The sequence below is a fragment of the Bufo bufo genome, chromosome 4 (genome assembly GCF_905171765.1).
Source record: "Bufo bufo chromosome 4, aBufBuf1.1, whole genome shotgun sequence".
Classification (NCBI taxonomy): domain Eukaryota; kingdom Metazoa; phylum Chordata; class Amphibia; order Anura; family Bufonidae; genus Bufo; species Bufo bufo.
This window is the reverse complement of record NC_053392.1, coordinates 149307269-149333403: the sequence shown is the minus strand read 5'-3', so window position 1 is coordinate 149333403 and position 26135 is coordinate 149307269. Positions and strand designations below refer to the sequence as shown.

The 26135-nt window shown below is 45.1% G+C and overlaps 1 protein-coding gene across 1 annotated transcript in view; it reads left to right on the top strand.

Annotated features, from left to right (window-relative positions):
- The window catches only part of AGTR1 (angiotensin II receptor type 1), a 262557-nt gene extending 237277 nt beyond the window's left edge, over positions 1-25280 (top strand). The window contains exon 5 of the transcript XR_005778221.1: positions 24969-25280. The gene's annotated coding sequence lies outside the window, so the exon portion shown is untranslated. The remainder of the gene's footprint in view (positions 1-24968) is intronic.
- Positions 25281-26135: the final 855 nt, after the last annotated feature.

The following is a 26135-nucleotide window of genomic DNA, read 5'->3' as shown; positions in this document are numbered from 1 at the left end:
TCCAGGCCTCTTAGGACCACGGACACATCACCACAAGCAATGACCTTACTATCTGAAAGATTCCGGGTAGCGATAAGCAAGGATGCAAGATTAACATCCCTACCTTCCAGGATATCTTTCTTTAAATTGGTAGCAATGAAGTGCGCTGGGGTGATATTGGGCACTGCTTCTGTGACACCTGAGCCCCTTGCTGCAGATGTGGAAGGGATGGCTACGTCAGTAGTAAACGGAGTATTAGTGGCACCGCAAGACACAACCGCTTCCAGTCTGGCTTGGATATCCGAGACGGACGAAGTCAGGTTGTTCAGCTTGACATGAATTTGTGCAAGGGAAGTCTGTACTGTGGTCATGGAGACCTCTTCTTGACATTGAGGGCACGAGCTAGCGGTGAGGAGACGATATAGTTCGGCTTTTCTGGCAGTAGCGGGAAACGAGACACCCCTTTTTGAATGTTCCGACATTAACCTGGGGATGGTCCAGCTGCGCAGACACGAAATACTGCCCCCTTCTGACATCCTGGCGGCGTTCTCGTCGACCGAAGCCTCCACTATGTTCTCGCGTGTGACATTTTCCTGCGGGTACAGTATGTTACAATGAATGCCGGTAACCAACCCGTCACCAGAACCGCGTGGCAAACAACACTCGTGCAAGATGTGAGAAGGCATGGAACCATGCAAACTGTGTTGAATATATATGAAGGATGAGTGACACGGTGAGCCTGTGAAGCAACCTGAACCGATAGCTGATACCTGATTTACCCACGGTGACGGGTATGTCAGACAGTGATACAGAGCTAACACTACCACCTAACAAGAACGTTAGGATAGAAATAGCAAGTAAAAGCTGACGTCTACAGTACTGTACCCTGCTAGTCGTAGGAAGGAAACGTAAATCACGAAGAACCACAACACGGATCCTGAAACAAAAGGAGATGTGAGAACATAGCATACGCGCTACGGCCAATGCGTGTTGGCACATGGATGAAAATAACGAGTAGACGAGTATGTGCGAAAATGCGTCATCGTTTATTAAATTTTTTTATATACATATATATACAGTCAGGTCCATAAATATTGGGACATCAACACAATTCTAAAATTTTTGGCTCTGTACCCCACCACAATGGATTTGAAATGAAACAAACAAGATGTGCTTTAACTGCAGGCTGTCAGCTTTAATTTGATGGTGTTTAAATCCAAATCAGGTGAACGGTGTAGGAATTACAACAGTTTGTATATGTGCCTTCCACTTGTTGAGGGACCAAAAGAAATGGGACAATTGGCTTCTCAGCTGTTCCATGGCCAGGTGTGTGTTATTTCCCAATTACAATGTGCAGATAAAAGGTCCAGAGTTTATTTCAAGTGTGCTGTTTGCATTTGGAATCTGTTGCTGTCAACTCTCAAGATGAGATCCAAAGGGCTGTCACCATCAGTGAATCAAGCCATCATTAGGCTGAAAAAACAAAACAAACCCATCAGAGAGATACCAAAAACATTAGGCATGGCCAAAACAACTGTTTGGAACATTCTTAAAAAGAAGGAACGCATCGGTAAGCTCAGCAACACCAAAAAACCCAGAAGACCACGGAAAAAAAACTGTAATGGATGACCGAATAATTCTTTCCCTGGTGAAGAAAACACCCTTCACAACAGTTGGCCATATCAAGAACACTCTCCAGGAGGTAGGTGTATGTGTGTCAAAGTCAACAATCAAGAGAAGACTTCACCAAAGTGAATACAGAGGGTTCACCACAAGATGTAAACCATTGGCGAGCCTCAAAAACAGGAAGGCCAGATGAGAGTTTGCCAAACGACATCTACAAAAGCCTTCACAGTTCTGGAAAAACATCCTATGGACAGATGAGACCAAGATCAACTTGTACCAGAGTGATCGGAAGAGAATAGTATGGAGAAGGAAAGGAACTGCTCATGATCCTAAGCATACCACCTCATCAGTGAAGCATGCTGGTGGTAGTGTCATGGCGTGGGCATGTATAGCTGCCAATGGAACTGGTTCTCTTGTATTTATTGATGATGTGACTGCTGACAAAAGCAGCAGGATGAATTCTGAAGTGTTTGGGGCAATATTATGTGCTCATATTCAGCCAAATGCTTCAGAACTCATTGGACGGCGCTTCACAGTGCAGATGGACAATGACCCAAAGCATACTGCAAAAGCTACCAAAATGTTTTTTAAGGTAAAGAAATGGAATGTTCTGCAATGGCCAAGTCAATCACCGGACCTGAATCCGATTGAGTATGCATTTCACTTGCTGAAGACAAAACTGAAGGGAAAATGCCCCAAGAACAAGCAGAAACTGAAGACAGTTGCAGTAGAGGCCTGGCAGAGCATCACCAGGGATGAAACCCAGTGTCTGGTGATGTCTATGCATTCCAGACTTCAGGCTGTAATTGACTGCAAAGGATTTGCAACCAAGTATTAAAAAGTGAAAGTTTGATTTATCATTATTATTCTGTCCCATTACTTTTGGTCCCTTAACAAGTGGGAGGCACATATGCAAACTGTTGTAATTCCTGCACCGTTCACCTGATTTGCATGTAAATACCCTCAAATTAAAGCTGACAGTCTGCAGTTAAAGCACATCTTGTTCGTTTCATTTCAAATCCATTATGGTGGTATATAGAGCCAAAAATATTAGAATTGTGTCGATGTCCTAATATTTATGGACTTGACTGCATTTTTTTTTTTCATATATATATATATATATATATTAGTATATATACATATAAATACTCTCTTCTTTTTTTTCTATATATATATTTTTTTTTCTTTGCCACAACAATTACATGTAGTAACTGAAGTGGCCACTAGAGGGAGCAAGCATGAGAACTGAGACTCCCCTCCTGCCCGCAATACCAGACAGAACCACTAGAGGGAGCAAACATGAGAACTGAGACTCCCTTCCTGCCCGCAGTACCAGACAGAACCACTAGAGGGCACCAGAGACACTGCGAGGAGCGTCTGTGGAAACCAAACAGCAGATCGTCGCGAGGCAGGGGTGAGTGAGTGCGGGAGCGGGCATGATTATGAAAAAACTTGCGCTGTGGTTGCAACTCTACCTCGCTAGCGGCACGGCGGCCCGTGCCATACATTAAGGATGTGAGATGCGATAGTTGAATTCCGGATCACACTGACCCCTGCACCCTACGTATCATGCCGCGTGGGAGCCGAAGCTGCCTGGCAGAACGCTCCGGTGCAGTGTAGCTCCCCCTTACCTAGGGAGCCGGCACCACCGGACTTTCGACATCGAAACTGCGATACCAGGCAGCCACTTACCTGTTCTAGACGCGAGTTTGTCGGCGTATTTTGAGACACGAAATTGCAGGCTAGACGAAAAAAAGGCTATAGCGCTCCCCTCACACAAAACGAGGCCAGTGTTGAGACGACTTTCGTTGAAGGAGGGAGCATGCTGCCCTGATATAGGCAGCATGCCCCTCCTACAAATACAGGCCAATGAATTGGCCTTAAAACAGATCACACCCCTGCCTCAATCAGTTTTTTTGGGGGGGCAACTGGTATAACACACCAGTTGCAATTAGTTGTTACAATAGTGTTTGTCCCTCTGTATAGTTGAGGTATCTCAGCAGAACCGCACACAACTGCTGCCCAATACAAATGCACTATATAGAAAGTATATTATAGCTATATCACACCCCTGCCTCAATCAGTTTTTTTTTGTGGGCAACTGGTATATCACACCAGTTGCAATTAGTTATTCCAATAGCGTTTGTCCCTCTGTATAGCTGCAGTATCGCAGCAGAACCACACACAACTGCTGCACAATACAAATGCACTATAATATACTTTCTATGTTTGAAAGTATATTATAAGTATATCACACGCCTCAGTATGTTGCATATTGTCCTGATGAAGGCGTAGACTGAAAATAAAAAGTATTGTGTTATCAATACCTACCTGTATCCGACTCCTGCTGACAGCGCCATCCAAAAGGTTCAGTTTCTTTCTTCTTCAGCATCGATAACTCTCCCCGACGAATGCTCTCATAGCACGGGCTGGAACCTAGGCAGCAGCGCAGGCACCCCGCACGCTGATCGGGAAAATCGGCACAAATTTCAAATGGTGTTGTGACTTCTCACAACATTTTCTGGTAAGAGTTCCTATATATCTTTTATTAATTTACTATACAACACCACACATGAGGCGCTGCCTCCTGTCTTTCTTTTATCTTCACCCCTCAGTATGACACACCTATCGATAGCATACCTATACCAGTCGTTGAAAGGACTTTTGTGGACCTATTAGCTATCGTTTGGTTTCCCTATTAGTCTGTCCCTGCTCCACACAGCAACCTCTCCCTACACTGGCAAAATACTGAATGTAAACTGGCAGCCAGATCAGGTTTATTTATAGGGCAGGGGGTGTGTCCATGTGCTGAAATGTCTAAATTAGCTCTCCTGTCCCACCTGATGGATGTGTCATGGGTCAAAGTTCGGCACAATGCAAAAGAATATGGTGCCGGCGGACATCGCCATATGTTTACATGTTTGGCGAATCACGAAAGAGCAAAGTTTGCCGCGAAACGACCGCCGGCGAACCGTAAGGCCATCTCTACTTGCAAGCATACACTCACCTAAAGAATTATTAGGAACACCATACTAATACGGTGTTGGACCCCCTTTTGCCTTCAGAACTGCCTTAATTCTACGTGGCATTGATTCAACAAGGTGCTGATAGCATTCTTTAGAAATGTTGGCCCATATTGATAGGATAGCATCTTGCAGTTGATGGAGATTTGAGGGATGCACATCCAGGGCACGAAGCTCCCGTTCCACCACATCCCAAAGATGCTCTATTGGGTTGAGATCTGGTGACTGTGGGGGCCATTTTAGTACAGTGAACTCATTGTCATGTTCAAGAAACCAATTTGAAATGATTCGAGCTTTGTGACATGGTGCATTATCCTGCTGGAAGTAGCCATCAGAGGATGGATACATGTTCTCATTCTGTTTACGCCAAATTCGGACTCTACCATTTGAATGTCTCAACAGAAATCGAGACTCATCAGACCAGGCAACATTTTTCCAGTCTTCAACAGTCCAATTTTGGTGAGCTCGTGCAAATTGTAGCCTCTTTTTCCTATTTGTAGTGGAGATGAGTGGTACCCGGTGGGGTCTTCTGCTGTTGTAGCCCATCCGCATCAAGGTTGTGCATGTTGTGGCTTCACAAATGCTTTGCTGCATACCTCGGTTGTAACGAGTGGTTATTTCAGTCAACGTTGCTCTTCTATCAGCTTCAATCAGTCGGCCCATTCTCCTCTGACCTCTAGCATCCACAAGGCATTTTTGCCCACAGGACTGCCGCATACTGGATGTTTTTCCCTTTTCACACCATTCTTTGTAAACCCTAGAAATGGTTGTGCGTGAAAATCCCAGTAACTGAGCAGATTGTGAAATACTCAGACCAGCCCGTCTGGCACCAACAACCATGCCATGCTCAAAATTGCTTAAATCACCTTTCTTTCCCATTCTGACATTCAGTTTGGAGTTCAGGAGATTGTCTTGACCAGGACCACCCACCTAAATGCATTGAAGCAACTGCCATGTGATTGGTTGACTAGATAATTTCATTAATGAGAAATAGAACAGGTGTTCCTAATAATTCTTTAGGTTAGTGCATATACCATTTAATTTGCGCAAGGCGAGCAGTAAGGGACGGGGAAGTGGCCGTGCTGCTGAAGGCGCATGCAGATGCCGTGACCCTGGGCGTGGTGAAACTGTTCCTGCTGCCAGAGCACAAGAAACACACTTATCCACAATACCTAGCTTCATGTCCCAGTTAGCAGGGCGGCGTAGGACACCACTCTCGAAGTCAGACCAGTGCGACCAGGTGGTCGGTTGGATTGCAGCAGATAATGCTTCCAGTCGGTTAAGCACCACCCTGTCTTCCACAATGTCCAGTTTCAGTAGCCAAGAGTTTGGTCAACAGAATCCTCACACTGATACGCCTTCCACCCACCATAGAGAGTCTTGGCAAGCAAGTGATTTCACACTCGGATATTCCGAGGAGCTGTTTTCATCGCCATTCCTTAATTTGGGCCTCTCGCCAAGCCTGCTTGAAGAGGGACATGAGGAGATCCTGTGCCCTGATTCCAAAACTCTGGAGCATCCACAGTCAGAAGAAGATGATGGTGGGGAATGGCAATTAGTGTTTCATGAGGTGGATGATGATGATGAGACACAGTTGCCAATAAGTCAACTGCAATTAGTGTCTCAAGAGGTTCATGATGAGGATGAGACACAGTTGTCAATAACTGAGGTTGCTGTTAGGTCAACAAGTCAGGAGGATGACCAGAGTGAGGAAGTGGAAGAGGAGGTGCTGGACGATGAAGTCACTGACCCAACCTGGGAAGGTGGCAAGCCAAGCGAGGACAGCAGTACAGAGGGGGAGGGATCCGCAGCACCGCAATAGGCTGGAAGAGGCAGTAGGGTGACAAAAGGGAAAAGGCAGGCCACTACAAACAGGCCCCCAATTGTTCCCCGGAGTACCCCCTTGTGGCAATCTCCCTTGCCAAGGGGTAGGTGTTCCACAGTCTGGTGCTTTTTTGAGGAAAGTGCAGACGATAAAAGAATTGACATTTGCAACCTGTGCCGTACAAAAATGAGCAGAGGCGTGAACACTAGCAACCTCACCACCACCAGTATGATCCGCCACATGGCATTAAAGCACCCTAAAAGGTGGGCCAAACACCTGGGTCCACAACCAGTGTCTGAGGGTCACACCACTGCCTCCTCTTCCCCTGTGTTATGTGCTGGCCAATCCCCTGTCCAAGACGCAGGCTTAGATGCCTCCCGCCATGCACCTGAACCTTCGCAAGCACCATCAGCTAGCACATCCACTTCTGTGTCCCAGTGCAGCATACAGATGTCTATACCCCAGGCCTTTGAATGAAAGCCCAAATACCCAGCCACCCACCCACAGACCATAGCACTAAATGCGCACCTTGCCAAATTGCAGGCCCTGGAAATGTTGCCATTTAGGCTTTCCGCAGCCTGATGGCGGCTGCTGTCCCACGGTACTCTGTCCCCAGCCGCCAATATTTTTCACGGTGTGCAGTAACATCACCCGTGCCCTTACCAGCGCAGTTATTGGGAAGGTCCACTTAATGACTGACACATGGACAAGTGCTTTTGGTCAGGAACGCTACATTTCCCTGACGGCACACTGGGTGAACGTTGTGGAGGCCGGGAGCAAGTCGTACTCTTGGTTGGCACAGGTGCTAACCAAGCCAAGTATTGCGGGCCCTACTTCCATCAGGGATTCTGCCGCCACCTACGTTAGTGGCTGCAACCCCCCTTCTCCTCCTCTGCCTCCTCCTCCACTTCCACCTCTGAATTATCATCTTGCAGCACCAGTCAGCCATCAGTCAGTAGCTGGAAGCAGTGTAGCACTGCAGTGGGGAAGCGGCAACAGGCCGTGCTTAAACTGATCTGCTTAGGTGACAAACAGCACACCGCCGCAGAGCTGTGGCAGGGGATAAGGGACCAGACTAAGCTGTGGCTATCGCCACTCAACCTACAACCAGGCATGGTTGTGTCTGATAATGGCCGTAACTTGGTGGCAGCTTTGGAGCTCGGCAAGCTCACACACATACCATGCCTAGCCCACGTGTTCAATGTAGTAGTTCAGCGGTTTCTCAAAACCTACCCCAATTTGCCTGACCTACTGGTGAAGGTGCGCCATGTGTGTGCCCATTTACGCAAGTCATCAACAGCTTCCAGCGGTCTGGCAACGATGCAGCAGCGCTTACAATTGCAAGTTCAACGATTGCGTGCGACGTGAGCACGCGCTGGAACTCGACGTTCCACATGCTGGCCAGGCTTTGTTTGGTTTTAAGCAACTTTGAGGAATCAACGCAGATGGTGAGTGGCGATAACGCTATTATCAGCGTAACTATCCCACTTCTGTGTCTACTCAAACGCTCACTACTCACAGTTAAGGCGGATGCGTTGCATGTGGAAGAGGTGGAAATGGGGGAAGAAAGTACACAGGGTGATAGCCAGACCATCCTCGGTTGCCTCCGCTATAGAGTGTGGTACCCATGGAAGTTTTATTCCATCTGTTTAGCGTGGATGGATAGAAGAGGAGGAAGAGGATGAGGAGATTGAGAGTCATCCTCCTGATGACGACAGCGAAGTCTTGTCTGTTGGGACTCTGGCACACATGGCTGACTTTATGTTAGGCTGACTTTATGTTAGACCCTCGAATTGTACGCATTTTGGCCAACACCGATTACTGGTTGTTCACCCTTCTCGACCCCCGCTACAAAGAGAACTTCTCATCTCTCATTCCTATGTGGAGAGGACGAGCAAAATGGTGCAATAACAGAAGGTCCTTGTGGAAAAACTGCTCCAAAAATTTCCAGCTGATAACCCTGGCTGCAGAGTACGTATTTCCTTGGCCAACCAAGGAGGGGAGATGAGGGGAACACACAGCAGTTCCAACAGAGGCAGGGCAACACTCTCCAAGGCCAGGGACAGTTTTATGACACCCTGCCAGCACCCTCAACCTGATGTGCGGCCTAGTGTCACAAGGAGGGAAAATTTTGGATGTTGAAGAAGTATGTAGCAGACCGTGTCAGCGTCCTCAGTGATCCCTGTGTGCCTTACAACTATTGGGTGTCCAAGCTGGACACGTGGCACGAACTAGCGATCTATACCTTGGAGGTGCTGGCCTGCCCCGCCGCCAGCGTTTTGTCAGAGCGTGGGGAATAGTAACTGATAAGCGCATCCGCCTGTCAACTGAAAATGCTGACCGGTTGACTTATAAAAATGAACAAGGCCTGGATTGCCCCTGACTTCTCTTCTCCACCAGAGGAAAGTGGCTGAACATAAAGGCACTCTAAATGTGGCTTTTATGGTGTATTGAATAAACTGTATTCCCATGCACTCCTTCCACCACTAAAAAGTGTATATGGTTCAATCTCCCTGTTCTCATCCTCCTCCTCTTCCTCCTCCATCATATCAACATGCTTATTAGGCTGCCCTCACTCCTAATATTTTAGAGGGTCAGCTCAGCAGTAGGCCCTCGCCCATAATGTTTTTGATGGTCATAAGCAGGTTCTCGCCCATAATGTTTTTGAGAGTCACCAGCAGGCCCTCGCCCATATAGTTTTAGAGGGTCACCAGTAGACCCTTGTTCTTAATGTTTTAGAGGGTCACCAGCAGGCCCTCACCCATAATGTTTTTGAGGGTCACCAGCAGGCCGTCAACCATAATGTTTTTGAGGGTCACCAGCAGGCCCTCAACCATAATGTTTTAGAGGGTCATCTCAGCAGCAGACCCTCTTCCCTACATTTTTAGATGGTCAGCTCGGCAGCAGGTCCTCGCCCACAACATTTTTTAGATGGTCAGCTTAGCAGCAGGCCCTCGCCCACAAGTTTTTTTTTAGATGGTCAGCTCGGCAGTAGGCCCTCACCCACAATTTTTTTTAGATGGTCAGCTTGGCAGCAGGCCCTCGCCCACAAAACTTTTCAGATGGTCAGCTCGGCAGCAGGCCCTCGCCAACCAAATTTTTTAGATGGTCAGCTCGGCAGCAGGCCCTCGCCCATAATGTTTTAGATGGTCAGCTCAGCAGCAGGCTCTAGCCCACAAAACTTTTTAGATAATCAGCTCAGCAGCAGGGCCTCACCCACAAATTTTTTTAGATGGTCAGCTTGGCAGCAGGCACTCGCCCCTAATGTTTTATATGGTCAGCTCAGCAGCAGATCCTCACCCCTGATGTTTTAGAGGTCAGATCAGCAGGCCTTTGCTCCTAATGTTTTAGAGGGTCACCAGTAGGCCCTTGTTCTTAATGTTTTTGAGGGTCACCAGCAGGCCCTCACCCATAATGTTTTTGAGGGTCACCAACAGGCCCTCAGCCATAATGTTTTTGAGGGTCACCAGCAGGCCCTCAACCATAATGTTTTAGAGGGTCAGCTCAGCAGCAGACCCTCACCCCTACATTTTTAGATGGTCAGCTTAGCAGCAGGCCCTCGCCCACAAAATATTTTAGATTGTCAGCTCGGCAGCAGGCCCTCGCCCCCAAATTTATTTAGATGGTCAGCTCGGCAACAGGTCCTCGCCCACAAAATTTTTTTATATGGTCAGCTCGGCAGCAGATCCTCACCCCTGATGTTTTAGAGGGTCAGATCAGCAGCAGGCCCTCGCTACTAATGTTTTAGAGGGTCACCAGCAGGACTTTGCTCCTAATGTTTTAGAGGGTCACCAGTAGGCCCTTGTTCTTAATGTTTTAGAGGGTCACCAGCAGGCCCTCAGCCATAATGTTTTTGAGGGTCACCAGCAGGCCCTCAACCATAATGTTTTAGAGCAGGGGTGCACAACCTTTTCTGGTTGGGGGCCACATTGTCAAACTGAAACAATTCTAAGGGCCAAAAATAATCTTTAAAGGGGTATTACCAAGTGAAATACTATATTTATGGCATATTGAATATACAGTATATATTCTAAATGTCTAGTTACACTTCTAGTACTCCCATCTAATGGGACAATACATAAAAGATTAATGTGAGCAGCCACAAGATATAGACATACATGTCTGCTACCAGATGGCTGGGGGCCGCATAGAATGGTATTGAGGGCCGCATGTGGCCCCCGGGCCGCAGGTTGTGCACCCCTGTTTTAGAGGGTCAGCTCAGCAGCAGAACCTCACCCCTACATTTTTAGATGGTCAGCTTAGCAGCAGGCCCTCGCCCACAAAATATTTTAGATGGTCAGCTCGGCAGCAGGCCCTCGCCCACAAAATGTTTTAGATGGTCAGCTCAGCAGCAGACCCTCACCCCTAATGTTTTAGATGGTCAGATCAGCAGCAGGCCCTCGCCACTAATGTTTTAGAGGGTCACCAGCAGGCCCTTGCTCCTAATGTTTTGAGGGTCACCAGCAGGCCCTCAGCCATAATGTTTTTGAGGGTCACCAGCAGGCCCTCAACCATAATGTTTTAGAGCAGGGGTGCACAACCTTTTCTGGTTGGGGGCCACATTGTCAAACTGAAACAATTCTAAGGGCCAAAAATAATCTTTAAAGGGGTATTACCAAGTGAAATACTATATTTATGGCATATTGAATATACAGTATATATTCTAAATGTCTAGTTACACTTCTAGTACTCCCATCTAATGGGACAATACATAAAAGATTAATGTGAGCAGCCACAAGATATAGACATACATGTCTGCTACCAGATGGCTGGGGGCCGCATAGAATGGTATTGAGGGCCGCATGTGGCCCCCGGGCCGCAGGTTGTGCACCCCTGTTTTAGAGGGTCAGCTCAGCAGCAGAACCTCACCCCTACATTTTTAGATGGTCAGCTTAGCAGCAGGCCCTCGCCCACAAAATATTTTAGATGGTCAGCTCGGCAGCAGGCCCTCGCCCACAAAATGTTTTAGATGGTCAGCTCAGCAGCAGACCCTCACCCCTAATGTTTTAGATGGTCAGATCAGCAGCAGGCCCTCGCCACTAATGTTTTAGAGGGTCACCAGCAGGCCCTTGCTCCTAATGTTTTGAGGGTCACCAGCAGGCCATCAATCATAATTTTTCAAGGGTGTGTATGATGCCCTCCTTATGTGTAATAAAGGGTGTATTGTAGCGCTGGTTCCTTGTAATTTTTTGCAGCCCTTTCCCTTAGTGCATAGGCTTTATGAGTATAGGAGTTCCACTACCTGAAAAATTGTACCATAATGTGAATGAGGCCCTCCTTTATATGATATACAGGTTGTATCGAAGTGCGTCTTCCTTGTAATTTTTGGCAGCACTTGCACTTTATATACAAGTAAATATACAGGAAAGAATGTTTCCTAACAATTTTTCCTCTAAAATCGATTTTATCTTCGGTTTGGTGCGTATTATTGTCAGTCTGTAAAAGTGGAGTACTACTCAGACAACATCGTTCCCAGAAGTCCAAGATGCATCCAGACATCCTCCCCATGCTGTTCCCGAACCATTTCAGTGATGTTTCGATCAATTTCTGACCTTTTCATATGAACCAGACATCCTCCCCTCTTCAGAGCAGGGGGTGCCTGGTTTAATGCTCGGGCTCTCCCATTGACTTCCATTGTGCTCTGATGCTCGGTAGAGCACCCGAGCATCCTGAGGTGTTCTACTCGAGCACCTGAGCACTTTGGTGCTCGACCAACACTACTGGGCCCCCCTTTATTATTCTGGCATGAGAATAATAATGGTTTCTATCTTGTTGGTATTGAATTTTATTTACATTACATGTAGGACTAAGTAAATATAGAAATAAATAAATAAAACTGATGCAGTATAAATCTCCCTGCATTCTCCCTACAATCTCCCTGCACTCTCCCTACACTCTCCCTCTCCAATATTCTTCTATTAACTGTTTTCAGCAACCTTGTCCCTAGGGCATGAGCGCTTGCCACATCTTTCCCTATGCTCAGCTCACAGGACAATGACAGAGACCACTCAGGATGAAGGCTTTATAGGGCTGTGATATCACAAGAGATGGCTATCTGCGGATTAGCTGGCTGCATGGCATTATGAGTGATCTTGCATTCTCGGGCTTGTCTTCTGTAACACGTGCAGCCACCATTTTTGGAAAACCTCATTCGTTACCATATAGCATGAGGAAATTTGTATTCATTGCAAATCAGTTTTCCTAAACTTCATAAACATTTTTTTTTTCGGTAGAGGGGCAACAGTATGCTTTAACATTCAGTTTTAAAATATCTTATTCAATAACATTTACCCATCCAGCACAGCAAGGTGACCTCAGTCTAGATGGTAAACTACTCTATGTAATACCTATTTCTATGCCGTATGGGCATGTAAATCCAAGAAGCAACATATATACTGTGTCCATTACAATTGTTACCTCTCTGGGCCAGCAGGTAATTATGCGTTGCCTTGGTCTATGCCAAGAGACCTGTAATGAGCAGGGAGAGCACACTCAGCTATACATCACACTAAGTAAAAACCACCACTGAGAAGGATGGGTCAATAATAGAGCAAGCCACATGGAGTATACTGCAAGTATATACTGCAAAAACAAACAACAGAAGCGAAAGTAATCCGTACATCCTGCACGATAAAGTAAATATGTAGGTGCATGTGGCCATATTTAAAAAGGAAAGAATATATGAACACACTATAAACGTAAAGTATGTGGTCTATATATAAACTGTCATATTTTCTATACATATAAGCGTGGGGTGATTAGCAAATATATTTTGATAAAAATATCGTACCCATCCATCACAGCAGGCATTGAGCAAGGTAATAAGTCGTGGCCTGCTGGCCCAGAGAGGTAACAATTGAAGGAGACACAATATATATGTGGGTTCTGCTCTCCTTGAATTTAAATGTTCATACAACATAGCGATATGTATTAAATTGAGTAGTTCACCTTGCTATGGTGGATGGGCACAGATACAGTATTTTTTATCAAAATATATTTATAGGAAATATAGATATTTATTCTCCTTGAAGGTATTCTCCCCACCATAAAACATCTCAAAATATAGTTTAGTCTTCACACTGGCTTTGGTGTATAGACTAGGTCAGATGAGCAGAGTTATCTTATGTTTAGAGGCTGAGAGATTTAGGACCCTGTCACCTTTCCTGACATGTCTGTTTTAGTAACAGTCTGCAGTAAAAATACAGCTGGGTGTTGCCAGTTGGGGGTGTGTCTCTGCGCAGTTTGACTCTGTCCAATGAGCACTGCCTGTATCACACTGTGTAGTGACACTCCCTGCCCCCCCCCTCCCAACTGGTAACACTCATCTGAACCTTTACTGCAAACTCCTGGCTATTCATTCCTACCCTACTAGTAGGAATTATGAAGAAGTGGCGCAAAATAGAAACATAAGAAAAATGCTCCAGAACTCAGGCTCAGACTGGCACACCAGAGTACCAGAGAATGCTCCAGTGGGCCCAGGTTCTGAAGCCATAGTGGGCCTCAAAGGTCCAGGAGGAAAATCCAGTTTGGAGCTGCCTTTAGTAATAATCACTTTCCACTAGGGTCTGTTTTTTTTATTCAAACCTATTAGATTTTATTGATGATATATAGGGGAGAGGCCCTGAGAATACTTTTCTCAGAAGGGCCCAAGTCTGACACTGCCTGAACTGGTATTATATGGGGAATGAGGGTAGAAATTAAAACAGACATGTCAGGAGTGGTGACTAGAGTTGAGCGAACACCTGGATGTTCGGGTTCGAGAAGTTCGGCCGAACTTCACGGAAATGTTCGGGTTCGGGATCCGAACCCGAACCGAACTTCGTCCCGAACCCGAACCCCATTGAAGTCAATAAGGACCCGAACTTTTGGGCACTAAAAAGGCTGTAAAACAGCCCAGGAAAGAGCTAGAGGGCTGCAAAAGGCAGCAACATGTAGGTAAATACCCTGCAAACAAATGTGGATAGGGAAATGAATTAAAATAAAAATTAAAAAAATAAAAATGACCCAATATCAATTGGACAGAGGTCCCATAGCAAAGAATCTGGCTTCACGTCAGCAGAGAATCAGTCGCTTCATGCCATAGCAAAGAATCTGGCTTCATGTCAGCACAGAATCAGTCTTCATGTCATAGCAGAGAATCAGGCTTCACGTCACCCACCACTGGAACAGGCCACTGTCACACATTTAGGCCCCGGCACCCAGACAGAGGAGAGCGGTCCCGTAACAGAGAATCTGGCCTTATGTCAGCGCAGAATCTGTCTTCATGTCATAGCAGAGAATCAGGCTTCACGTCACCCACCACTGGAACAGGCCACTGTCACACATTTAGGCCCCGGCACCCAGACAGAGGAGAGAGGTCCTGTAACAGAGAATCTGGCCTTATGTCAGCGCAGAATCAGTCTTCATGTCATAGCAGAGAATCAGGCTTCACGTCACCCACCACTGGAACAGGCCACTGTCACACATTTAGGCCCAGGCACCCAGGCAGAGGAGAGCGGTCCCGTAACAGAGAATCTGGCCTTATGTCAGCGCAGAATCAGTCTTCATGTCATAGCAGATTATCAGTCTTCACGTCACCCACCACTGGAACAGGCCACTGTCTCACACATTTATGCCCAGGCACCCAGACAGAGGAGAGAGGTCCTGTAACAGAGAATCTGGCCTTATGTCAGCACAGAATCTGTCTTCATGTCATAGCAGAGAATCAGGCATCACGTCACCCACCACTGGAACAGGCCACTGTCACACATTTAGGCCCAGGCACCCAGACAGAGGAGAGAGGTCCCGTAACAGAGAATCTGGCCTTATGTCAGCGCAGAATCAGTCTTCATGTCATAGCAGAGAATCAGGCTTCACGTCACCCACCACTGGAACAGGCCACTGTCACATATTTAGGCCCAGGCACCCAGGCAGAGGAGAGAGGTCGCGTAACAGAGAATCTGGCTTCATGTCAGCACAGAATAAGTCTTCATGTCATAGCAGAGAATCAGGCATCACGTCACCCACCACTGGAACAGGCCACTGTCACACATTTAGGCCCCGGCACCCAGACAGAGGAGAGGTTCATTCAACTTTGGGTTGCCCCGCAATATAATGGTAAAATGAAATTAAAAATAGTATTGAATGAGGAAGTGCCCTGGAGTAGAATAATATATTGTTAAGGGGAGGTAGTTAATATCTAATCTGCACAAGGGATGGACAGGTCCTGTGGGATCCATGCCTGGTTCATTTTTATGAACGTCAGCTTGTCCACATTGGCTGTAGACAGGCGGCTGCGTTTGTCTGTAATGACGCCCCCTGCCGTGCTGAATACACGTTCAGACAAAACGCTGGCCGCCGGGCAGGCCAGCACCTCAAAGGCATAAAAGGCTAGCTCTGGCCACGTGGACAATTTGGAGACCCAGAAGTTGAATGGGGCCGAACCATCAGTCAGTACGTGGAGGGGTGTGCACAGGTACTGTTCCACCATGTTAGTGAAATGTTGCCTCCTGCTAACACGTTCCGTATCAGGTGGTGGTGCAGTTAGCTGTGGCGTGTTGACAAAACTTTTCCACATCTCTGCCATGCTAACCCTGCCCTCAGAGGAGCTGGCCGTGACACAGCTGCGTTGGCGACCTCTTGCTCCTCCTCTGCCTTCGCCTTGGGCTTCCACTGGTTCCCCTGTGACATTTGGGAATGCTCTCAGTAGCGCGTCTACCAACGTGCGCTTGTACTCGCGCATTTTCCTATCACGCTCCAGTGTAGGAAGTAAGGTGGGCACATTGTCTTTGTACCGGGGATCCAGCAGGGTGGCAACCCAGTAGTCCGCACACGTTAAAATGTGGGCAACTCTGCTGTCGTTGCGCAGGCACTGCAGCATGTAGTCGCTCATGTGTGCCAGGCTGCCCAGAGGTAAGGACAAGCTGTCCTCTGTGGGAGGCGTATCGTCATCGTCCTGTGTTTCCCCCCAGCCATGCACCAGTGATGGGCCCGAGCTGCTTTGGGTGCCAACCCGCTGTGAACATGCTTCATCCTCATCCTCCTCCACCTCCTCCTCATCCTCGTCCTCCTCGTCCTCCAGTAGTGGGCCCTGTCTGGCCACATTTGTACCTGGCCTCTGGTGTTGCAAAAAAACTCCCTCTGAGTCACTTCGAAGAGACTGGCCTGAAAGTGCTAAAAATGACCCCTCTTCCTCCTCTTCCTCCTGGGCCACCTCCTCTTCCATCATCGCCCTAAGTGTTTTCTCAAGGAGACATAGAAGTGGTATTGTAACGCTGATAATGGCGTCATCGCCACTGGCCATGTTGGTGGAGTACTCGAAACAGCGCAACAGGGCACACAGGTCTCGCATGGAGGCCCAGTCATTGGTGGTGAAGTGTGTCTGATCCGCAGTGCGACTGACCCGTGCGTGCTGCAGCTGAAACTCCACTATGGCCTGCTGCTGCTCGCACAGTCTGTCCAGCATATGCAAGGTGGAGTTCCACCTGGTGGGTACGTCGCATATGAGGCGGTGAGCGGGAAGGCCGAAGTTATGCTGTAGCGCAGACAGGCGAGCAGCGGCAGGGTGTGAACGCCGGAAACGCAAACAGACGGCCCGCACTTTATGCAGCAGCTCTGACATGTCGGGGTAGTTGCGAATGAACTTCTGCACCACCAAATTCAGCACATGCGCCAGGCAAGGGATGTGCGTCAAACCGGCTAGTCCCAGAGCTGCAACGAGATTTCGCCCATTATCGCACACCACCAGGCCGGGCTTGAGGCTCACCGGCAGCAACCACTCGTCGGTCTGTTGTTCTATACCCCGCCACAACTCCTGTGCGGTGTGGGGCCTGTCCCCCAAACATATGAGTTTCAGAATGGCCTGCTGACGTTTACCCCATGCTGTGCTGAAGTTGGTGGTGAAGGTGTGTGGCTGACTGGATGAGCAGGTGGAAGAAGAGGAGGAGGAAGCTGAGTAGGAGGAGGAGGAGACAGGAGGCAAAGAATGTTGCCCTGCGATCCTTGGCGGCGGAAGGACGTGCGCCAAACAGCTCTCCGCCTGGGGCCCAGCCGCCACTACATTTACCCAGTGTGCAGTTAGGGAGATATAGCGTCCCTGGCTGTGTTTACTGGTCCACGTATCTGTGGTTAGGTGGACCTTGCCACAGATGGCGTTGCGCAGTGCACACTTGATTTTATCGGACACTTGTTTGTGCAGGGAAGGCACGGCTCTCTTATAGAAGTAGTGGCGGCTGGGAACAACATACAGTGGGACAGCAAGTGACATGAGCTGTTTGAAGCTGTGTGTGTCCACCAGCCTAAATGACAGCATTTCATAGGCCAGTAGTTTAGAAATGCTGGCATTCAGGGCCAGGGATCGAGGGTGGCTAGGTGGGAATTTACACTTTCTCTCAAATGTTTGTGAGATGGAGAGCTGAAAGCTGCCGTGTGACATGGTTGAGATGCTTGGTGACGCAGGTGGCGGTGTTGGTGGTACATCCCATGTTTGCTGGGCGGCAGGTGCCAATGTTCCTCCAGAGGCAGAGGAAGAGGCCGAGGCGGCGGCAGCAGCAGAAGAGGCCGAGGCGGCAGCAGCAGAAGAGGCAGCAGGGGGAGCCTGAGTGACTTCCTTGTTTTTAAGGTGTTTACTCCACTGCAGTTCATGCTTTGCATGCAGGTGCCTGGTCATGCAGGTTGTGCTAAGGTTCAGAACGTTAATGCCTCGCTTCAGGCTCTGATGGCACAGCGTGCAAACCACTCGGGTCTTGTCGTCAGCACATTGTTTGAAGAAGTGCCATGCCAGGGAACTCCTTGAAGCTGCCTTTGGGGTGCTCGGTCCCAGATGGCGGCGGTCAGTAGCAGGCGGAGTCTCTTGGCGGCGGGTGTTCTGATTTTGCCCACTGCTCCCTCTTTTGCTACGCTGTTGGCCCGGTCTCACCACTGCCTGTTCCTCCGAACTCTGAAAGTCAGTGGCACGACCTTCATTCCATGTGGGGTCTAGGACCTCATCGTCCCCTGCATCGTCTTCCACCCAGTCTTGATCCCTGACCTCCTGTTCAGTCTGCACACTGCAGAAAGACGCAGCAGTTGGCACCTGTGTTTCGTCATCATCAGTGACGTGCTGAGGTGGTATTCCCATGTCCTCATCATCAGGAAACATAAGTGGTTGTGCGTTAGTGCATTCTATCTCTTCCACCCCTGGGGAAGGGCTAGGTGGATGCCCTTGGGAAACCCTGGCAGCAGAGTCTTCAAACAGCATAAGAGACTGCTGCATAACTTGAGGCTCAGACAGTTTCCCTGATATGCATGGGGGTGATGTGACAGACTGATGGGCTTGGTTTTCATGCGCCATCTGTGCGCTTTCTGCAGAAGACTGGGTGGGAGATAATGTGAACGTGCTGGATGCACTGTCGGCCACCCAATTGACTAATGCCTGTACCTGCTCAGGCCTTACCATCCTTAGAACGGCATTGGGCCCCACCAAATATCCCTGTAAATTCTGGCGGCTACTGGGACCTGAGGTAGTTGGTACACTAGGACGTGTGGCTGTGGCAGAACGGCCACGTCCTCTCCCAGCACCAGAGGGTCCACTAACACCACCACGACCATGTCCACGTCCGCGTCCCTTATTAGATGTTTTCCTCATTGTTCCCGTTCACCACAATTTTGAGAATGGCAAATTTGGGAATAGTTTTTCAACCCAGAACAAAAAGTGTGCTTTTACGGTCACTACAAATAACTTGACCAGCTAAAACAGTACAGATTTGGTTGAATAGAAATGTGAGGCCTGTTTTTTTTTGCGCTGTGTGACAGGTATAGGTTTAATCACAGAATCAGACTTCTATCTGCACGGTAGCGTGTGTCTTAGGTTTATCTGAATGACACTATCAGTACCTTCAATGTAAGATATCCTTTTTGGGATAGATTTCAAGTAGGCCTCAAATACCAGAAACTAGTTATTTTGAGAATGGCAAATTTGGGAATAGTTTTTCAACCCAGAAAAAAAAATGTGCTTTTACGGTCACTACAAATAACTTGACCAGCTAAAACAGTACAGATTTGCTTGAATAGAAATGTGAGACCTGTTTTTTTTTGCACTGTGTGACAGGTTAAGGTTTAATCTCAGAATCAGACTTCTAGCTGCACGGTAGCGTGTGTCTTAGGTTTTTCTGAATGACACTATCAGTACCTTCAATGTAAGATATCCTTTTTGGGATAGATTTCAAGTAGGCCTCAAATACCAGAAACTAGTTATTTTGAGAATGGCAAATTTGGGAATAGTTTTTCAACCCAGAAAAAAAAAAGGGCTTTTACGGTCGCTACAAATAACTTGACCAGCTAAAACAGTACAGATTTGCTTGAATAGAAATGTGAGACCTGTTTTTTTTTTGCACTGTGTGACAGGTTAAGGTTTAATCTCAGAATCAGACTTCTATCTGCACGGTAGCGTGTGTCTTAGGTTTTTCTGAATGACACTATCAGTACCTTCAATGTAAGATATCCTTTTTGGGATAGATTTCAAGTAGGCCTCAAATACCAGAAACTAGTTATTTTGAGAATGGCAAATTTGGGAATAGTTTTTCAACCTAGAAAAAAAAATGTGCTTTTACGGTCACTACAAATAACTTGACCAGCTAAAACAGTACAGATTTGCTTGAATAGAAATGTGAGACCTGTTTTTTTTTGCACTGTGTGACAGGTTAAGGTTTATTCTCAGAATCAGACTTCTATCTGCACGGTAGCGTGTGTCTTAGGTTTTTCTGAATGACACTATCAGTACCTTCAATGTAAGATATCTTTTTGGGATAGATTTCAAGTAGGCCTCAAATACCAGAAACTAGTTATTTTGAGAATGGCAAATTTGGGAATAGTTTTTCAACCCAGAAAAAAAAATGTGCTTTTACGGTCACTACAAATAACTTGACCAGCTAAAACAGTACAGATTTGCTTGAATAGAAATGTGAGACCTGTTTTTTTTTTGCACTGTGTGACAGGTTAAGATTTAATCTCAGAATCAGACTTCTATCTGCACGGTAGCGTGTGTCTTAGGTTTTTCTGAATGACACTATCAGTACCTTCAATGTAAGATATCCTTTTTGGGATAGATTTCAAGTAGGCCTCAAATACCAGAAACTAGTTATTTTGAGAATGGCAAATTTGGGAATAGTTTTTCAACCCAGAAAAAAAAAAGGGCTTTTACGGTCGCTACAAATAACTTGACCAGCTAAAACAGTACAGATTTGCTTGAATAGAAATTTGAGACCTGTTTTTTTTTGCACTGTGTGACAGGTTAAGGTTTAATCTCATAATCAGACTTCTATCTGCACGGTAGCGTGTGTCTTAGGTTTTTCTGAATGACACTATCAGTACCTTCAATGTAAGATATCCTTTTTGGGATAGATTTCAAGTAGGCCTCAAATACCAGAAACTAGTTATTTTGAGAATGGCAAATTTGGGAATAGTTTTTCAACCCAGAAAAAAAAATGTGCTTTTACGGTCGCTACAAATAACTTGACCAGCTAAAACAGTACAGATTTGCTTGAATAGAAATGTGAGACCTGTTTTTTTTTTGCACTGTGTGACAGGTTAAGGTTTAATCACAGAATCAGACTTCTATCTGCACGGTAGCGTGTGTCTTAGGTTTTTCTGAATGACACTATCAGTACCTTCAATGTAAGATATCCTTTTTGGGATAGATTTCAAGTAGGCCTCAAATACCAGAAACTAGTTATTTTGAGAATGGCAAATTTGGGAATAGTTTTTCAACCCAGAAAAAAAAAAGTGCTTTTACGGTCACTACAAATAACTTGACCAGCTAAAACAGTACAGATTTGCTTGAATAGAAATGTGAGACCTGTTTTTTTTTGCACTGTGTGACAGGTTAAGGTTTAATCTCAGAATCAGACTTCTATCTGCACGGTAGCGTGTGTCTTAGGTTTTTCTGAATGACACTATCAGTACCTTCAATGTAAGATATCCTTTTTGGGATAGATTTCAAGTAGGCCTCAAATACCAGAAACTAGTTATTTTGAGAATGGCAAATTTGGGAATAGTTTTTCAACCCAGAAAAAAAAAAGTGCTTTTACGGTCACTACAAATAACTTGACCAGCTAAAACAGTACAGATTTGCTTGAATAGAAATGTGAGACCTGTTTTTTTTTGCACTGTGTGACAGGTTAAGGTTTAATCTCAGAATCAGACTTCTATCTGCACGGTAGCGTGTGTCTTAGGTTTTTCTGAATGACACTATCAGTACCTTCAATGTAAGATATCCTTTTTGGGATAGATTTCAAGTAGGCCTCATATACCAGAAACTAGTTATTTTGAGAATGGCAAATTTGGGAATAGTTTTTCAACCCAGAACAAAAAGTGTGCTTTTACGGTCACTACAAATAACTTGACCAGCTAAAACAGTACAGATTTGGTTGAATAGAAATATCAGGTCTATTTTTTAGGCGCTGGGTGACAGGCTCAACTTGCCCCTGATGTAGTATATGGCCAAAAAATAACCACACTGTTGATGGTTAAATGTACTTGGGTGACACAGGCTCAGCCTGCACCAGATGTAGTATATGGCCAAAAAATAACCAGACTGTTGATGGTTAAATGCACTTCGGTGACATAGGCTCAGCCTGCAGCTGATGTCGGATATAGCACAAAATAACCACACTATTGATGGTTAAATACACTTGGTGATAGCTTGTGCTGGCGCACCACAAGTCACAAAATGGCCGCCGATCACCCCAGAAAAAAAGTGATCTAAAAACGCTCTGGGCAGCCTCAAAAAAGTGAGCAAGTCAATATTAGCACTTCAATTATCCACAGCTGCAGATCGATCACAGAATGAAGTCTTTTGGAGGAGTTAATCACTGCCTAATCTCGCCCTAACGTCGCAGCTGCAACCTCTCCCTATGCTTCAATCAGCAGAGTGACGTGCAGCGCAATGTGACCCAAGCTTATATAGAGGCTGGGTCACATGCTGCACTGGCCAATCACAGCCATGCCAATAGTAGGCAAGGCTTTGATGGCCTCTTGGGGCAAGTAGTATGACGCTTGTTGATTGGCTGCTTTGCAGCCTTTCAAAAAGCGCCAATAAAGCGCCGAACACCGAACCCGAACACAGACTTTTATGAAAATGTTCGGGTTCGGGTCCGTGTCACGGACACCCCAAAATTCAGTTCGGGTTCGCTCATCCCTAGTGGTGACAGGTCCTCTTTAATGACATCTCTATTATACTGCTGTTGGCCACAATTGGCAAGAAAGTAAAGCTATAGGTAAGCATATATACATCCCTAGACACTATATAGCAGTCCACAGACATAAGATTTTGATTGACACAATGCAGATCATCTATTGCCCATGGAATCATTTGTACATTGTACAAAGTGGTAAATGTTCAGCCAAATTCAGCCAATTATAGAATAAACTAGTACTTTCAGTACACTTGTACTTCCAATGGATGGATTACCTTTTCTGTAGAGAGAAGTTTGCCATGGGCAATAAATAGCTTCAACATTTAAAAAGAACAAACATATTTCTTCTTGCCATACTTATAGTACCTTGAACTAAGATGGGCATATAAGTGAATGTAGAATTTCCAGTGCTTCCGATTGCAATATATGGCTCTAGGTACCCAATGCAGTAGTACATTTTTTAAAGCAGGTTTGAATTATTATTATTATTATTACAATATACTATAAAACTAATAAAACAATGATGCAACCATGGCTAAATCTTTAATTTAATCCAGTTTTCTAAATTTAACTTGAGTGCCATAAACTCGCACTGGGATATGACAGATGTTCCCTAGTATACTGTAAATAAGGGAGAGTTCATTGAAGCAAAATTAGTTTATTTTTTCTGAGTACAGTCAAGGTTGGTCTACATATAGAAAATGATGAAATATTAGATCATCACTTATCCAGCCCATTGGTCTCTTTTTTTTTTAGTTAGCACAAATTGTACAGAGACATTTTGTACTGAAAATTTTTAATTTCAAAAAAGTCCAGTCTAGTTGCAATAGCTGCATTGGTATCTATGACTTTTTTCATGTACAACACAGTTAACGTTAAATTGCCACCATGTACTGTAGCTTAAACTGTTTAACACCACTAAAGATGAGGTGACATTTATGCAGAATAATGGTTGTGTTCCTTTCGAAAAGTTTCCAGCAATTACTGATTAGATATGATATTATATCATCATATATTAATATAACCTTATTTAGAATAAACACAATCCTATTCCAATACCGCCTCTATTGTCTCATTTAAAGGGTTATGCAGGGGTTTTAAATTGATCATCAGGATAGGTGTAATTACAGGTACTCACTCTATTCACTTGAAGGCTTGTAATTATACTATGCCTGCTGAAAGGGAGGCAATGCGTAGTGTAATGAAGAGGAAGAAGCGCTCACATGGAACGCCGTCTTATCGGACTGTTGGGTGCTGGGTGTTGGAGCCTGCCATTCAGATATTGATAACCTATCCTCCATAACCCCATTAATAAATTGGCAAAATCCAGTGTATCTCCCTCTTACAAAGTAACTTAAATCTAGAAAGAGATGCACCTATTTGTTCCAATAGGGTGATTTTTATTAATTCCAGATCACTCTGATGGCACATTATGATTTACATAGCCATTTTTAATATTATACCTATGATTATTAACCCTTTTCCCTAATGCCTATGTGGTCCTTCCTACATATTAAAGGCCACACGGACAATCCAATATGTATATCGCATATTATCTTCTACAATTAAGTTGTTTTATGCAGAACTTCTCCCTTGCTAATGCTTGCCCCTTCCGTACTCCTTAATGTGCAATGTTTTTACAGCATTCACACCTAGCGTGCACACACCTATAGACCCGTAACGTCTCCCCCATGTTTGTGTTCTTATTATTTTTTCAAATCTTAATTTAGAGTAAGGCCACATGCACAAAAATTGTGGATCAGCAAATTATGCATACTATCCATGTTGCAGCTGTACTGTTTCGGGCGCATTGACATTAATGATTCCCATGGACCCCATGGTTCGCATTTTGCGGATAAATATAGGATATGTTCTATTGTTTTGTGGAACCGACATATGGATGTGGAAAGAACACAGATAATCAATGTGCTTTCCTCATCCATACATATGTCTGTTTCGCAAAAAGCAGACCACGGACCCAGTGAAGTCAATGGGTCCGCACATAAACAACATCTGTATTTTGTAGATCTGTGATTTGCCGACCAAAAAAAATGAAACAGTTGTGTGCATGGGGTCTAAGATGGAGCTATAATTTCTTTTAAAGCTTCAGACTTTTTAAAAATCAACCAAGGATTGTTATCTTTTTTCATTCTTCAGGAAGGGATCATTTCTTACTTGCCCATAGTTACTATTATATCTAATAATAATTAATAATCCAACTATTTATTTTTGTTTTTCCCTTCTATCCCTTTTGTACCTTTATCTTTTTTTCCCAAAAATTGCCTTAGTTTTTTTTTTTTCTTGCTTTCAATATCGTCCCTTCTATAATGACTTTGGTGTATTTTGTCTCTTTTAATCTTCTAGAGCCAGCACCCTTCCTAAGCTGTGTTCAAGGCATCACACTAAACCATCCAGAATCCTACTCCATACTGATGTAGGGCAACTTGAAACAGCTGTCTACAGATGGATATTTGGCTTGGCTATTTCCCTTTGGCATGTTCCAAGTCCTGTTTAAAAAATTTGACTTTGACTCATAGGGAGCCACTTCCAGAAGGTGGCGCTAGTGGGATGGTTCTATTTTCCTGGGGGACACCTCTTTGCATAATCTATCTGCTGTTATTTTTGCCTGTTTCTCAAAATCCACTTCCTGAAAAACAATTTCTGCTAATTCTCAACATTTGTCCGAAGGGCATAAGTATTTTGCACTACTTCAAAAGGTTACTTTTGAAGTTTAAATAACTGTCTCAATCTCCTCTTCCTTTATAAAATGCTGCAAATGTAAAAGTACTCTCTCTGCATAAAAAATAATAATTTGGAAACCTGGCACAGTAATTATGGCCATGGTTCTGTTTCTCATTGCCTGCTGGTGATTACAATGAAGAAGAGTAAGCGGCACAAAACATACCAATACCAGGAATTTGAATTGAGTTTGGAGAAGTGGGATCACTGAGCTCTTCTTGGCTAGCAAATACTAACACAATTTTGGTTCCTTTAAATCAACCATGGAATGCAGCATCCATGAGAAAATGGCTTATTCTACTTGGCATTGCTTGATATGGAAAATAAATATATGGAAGTACAATAATAAAAAATGCTTTACAATAGGGAGTGATAGGTAACACCATACATGTTTTAAAAAGAGAACACTAGAGCTACAGTACATACCACATTTGTAACATTATAGAACCAGAAGTTCATTCCTGAAATGACGAGAACTTTTGGCATGGCCACAAATAGTGGATTCACAAATCACAATATATATGGTCAAAATCCACAGCATCTAAATTCCCTTTTTTACTGTGGATTTTAGTGTGGAAATGTTCCAAATATGCAGCAAATTCACACTTACAATGCACAATGTGAAATCTGAGTTAAAAATCGACAACATAAATAGCCATGTTATACTGCATGTCAAGTTATGTGCGAATTTCATTGTAGATGCTTTCCCCAGCATGTGGATGGGATTTGCTGAAATTTCATCTACTTTGCTTGTATTGGGAATGTAACAGATTTTCTGCAGATAATTGAACG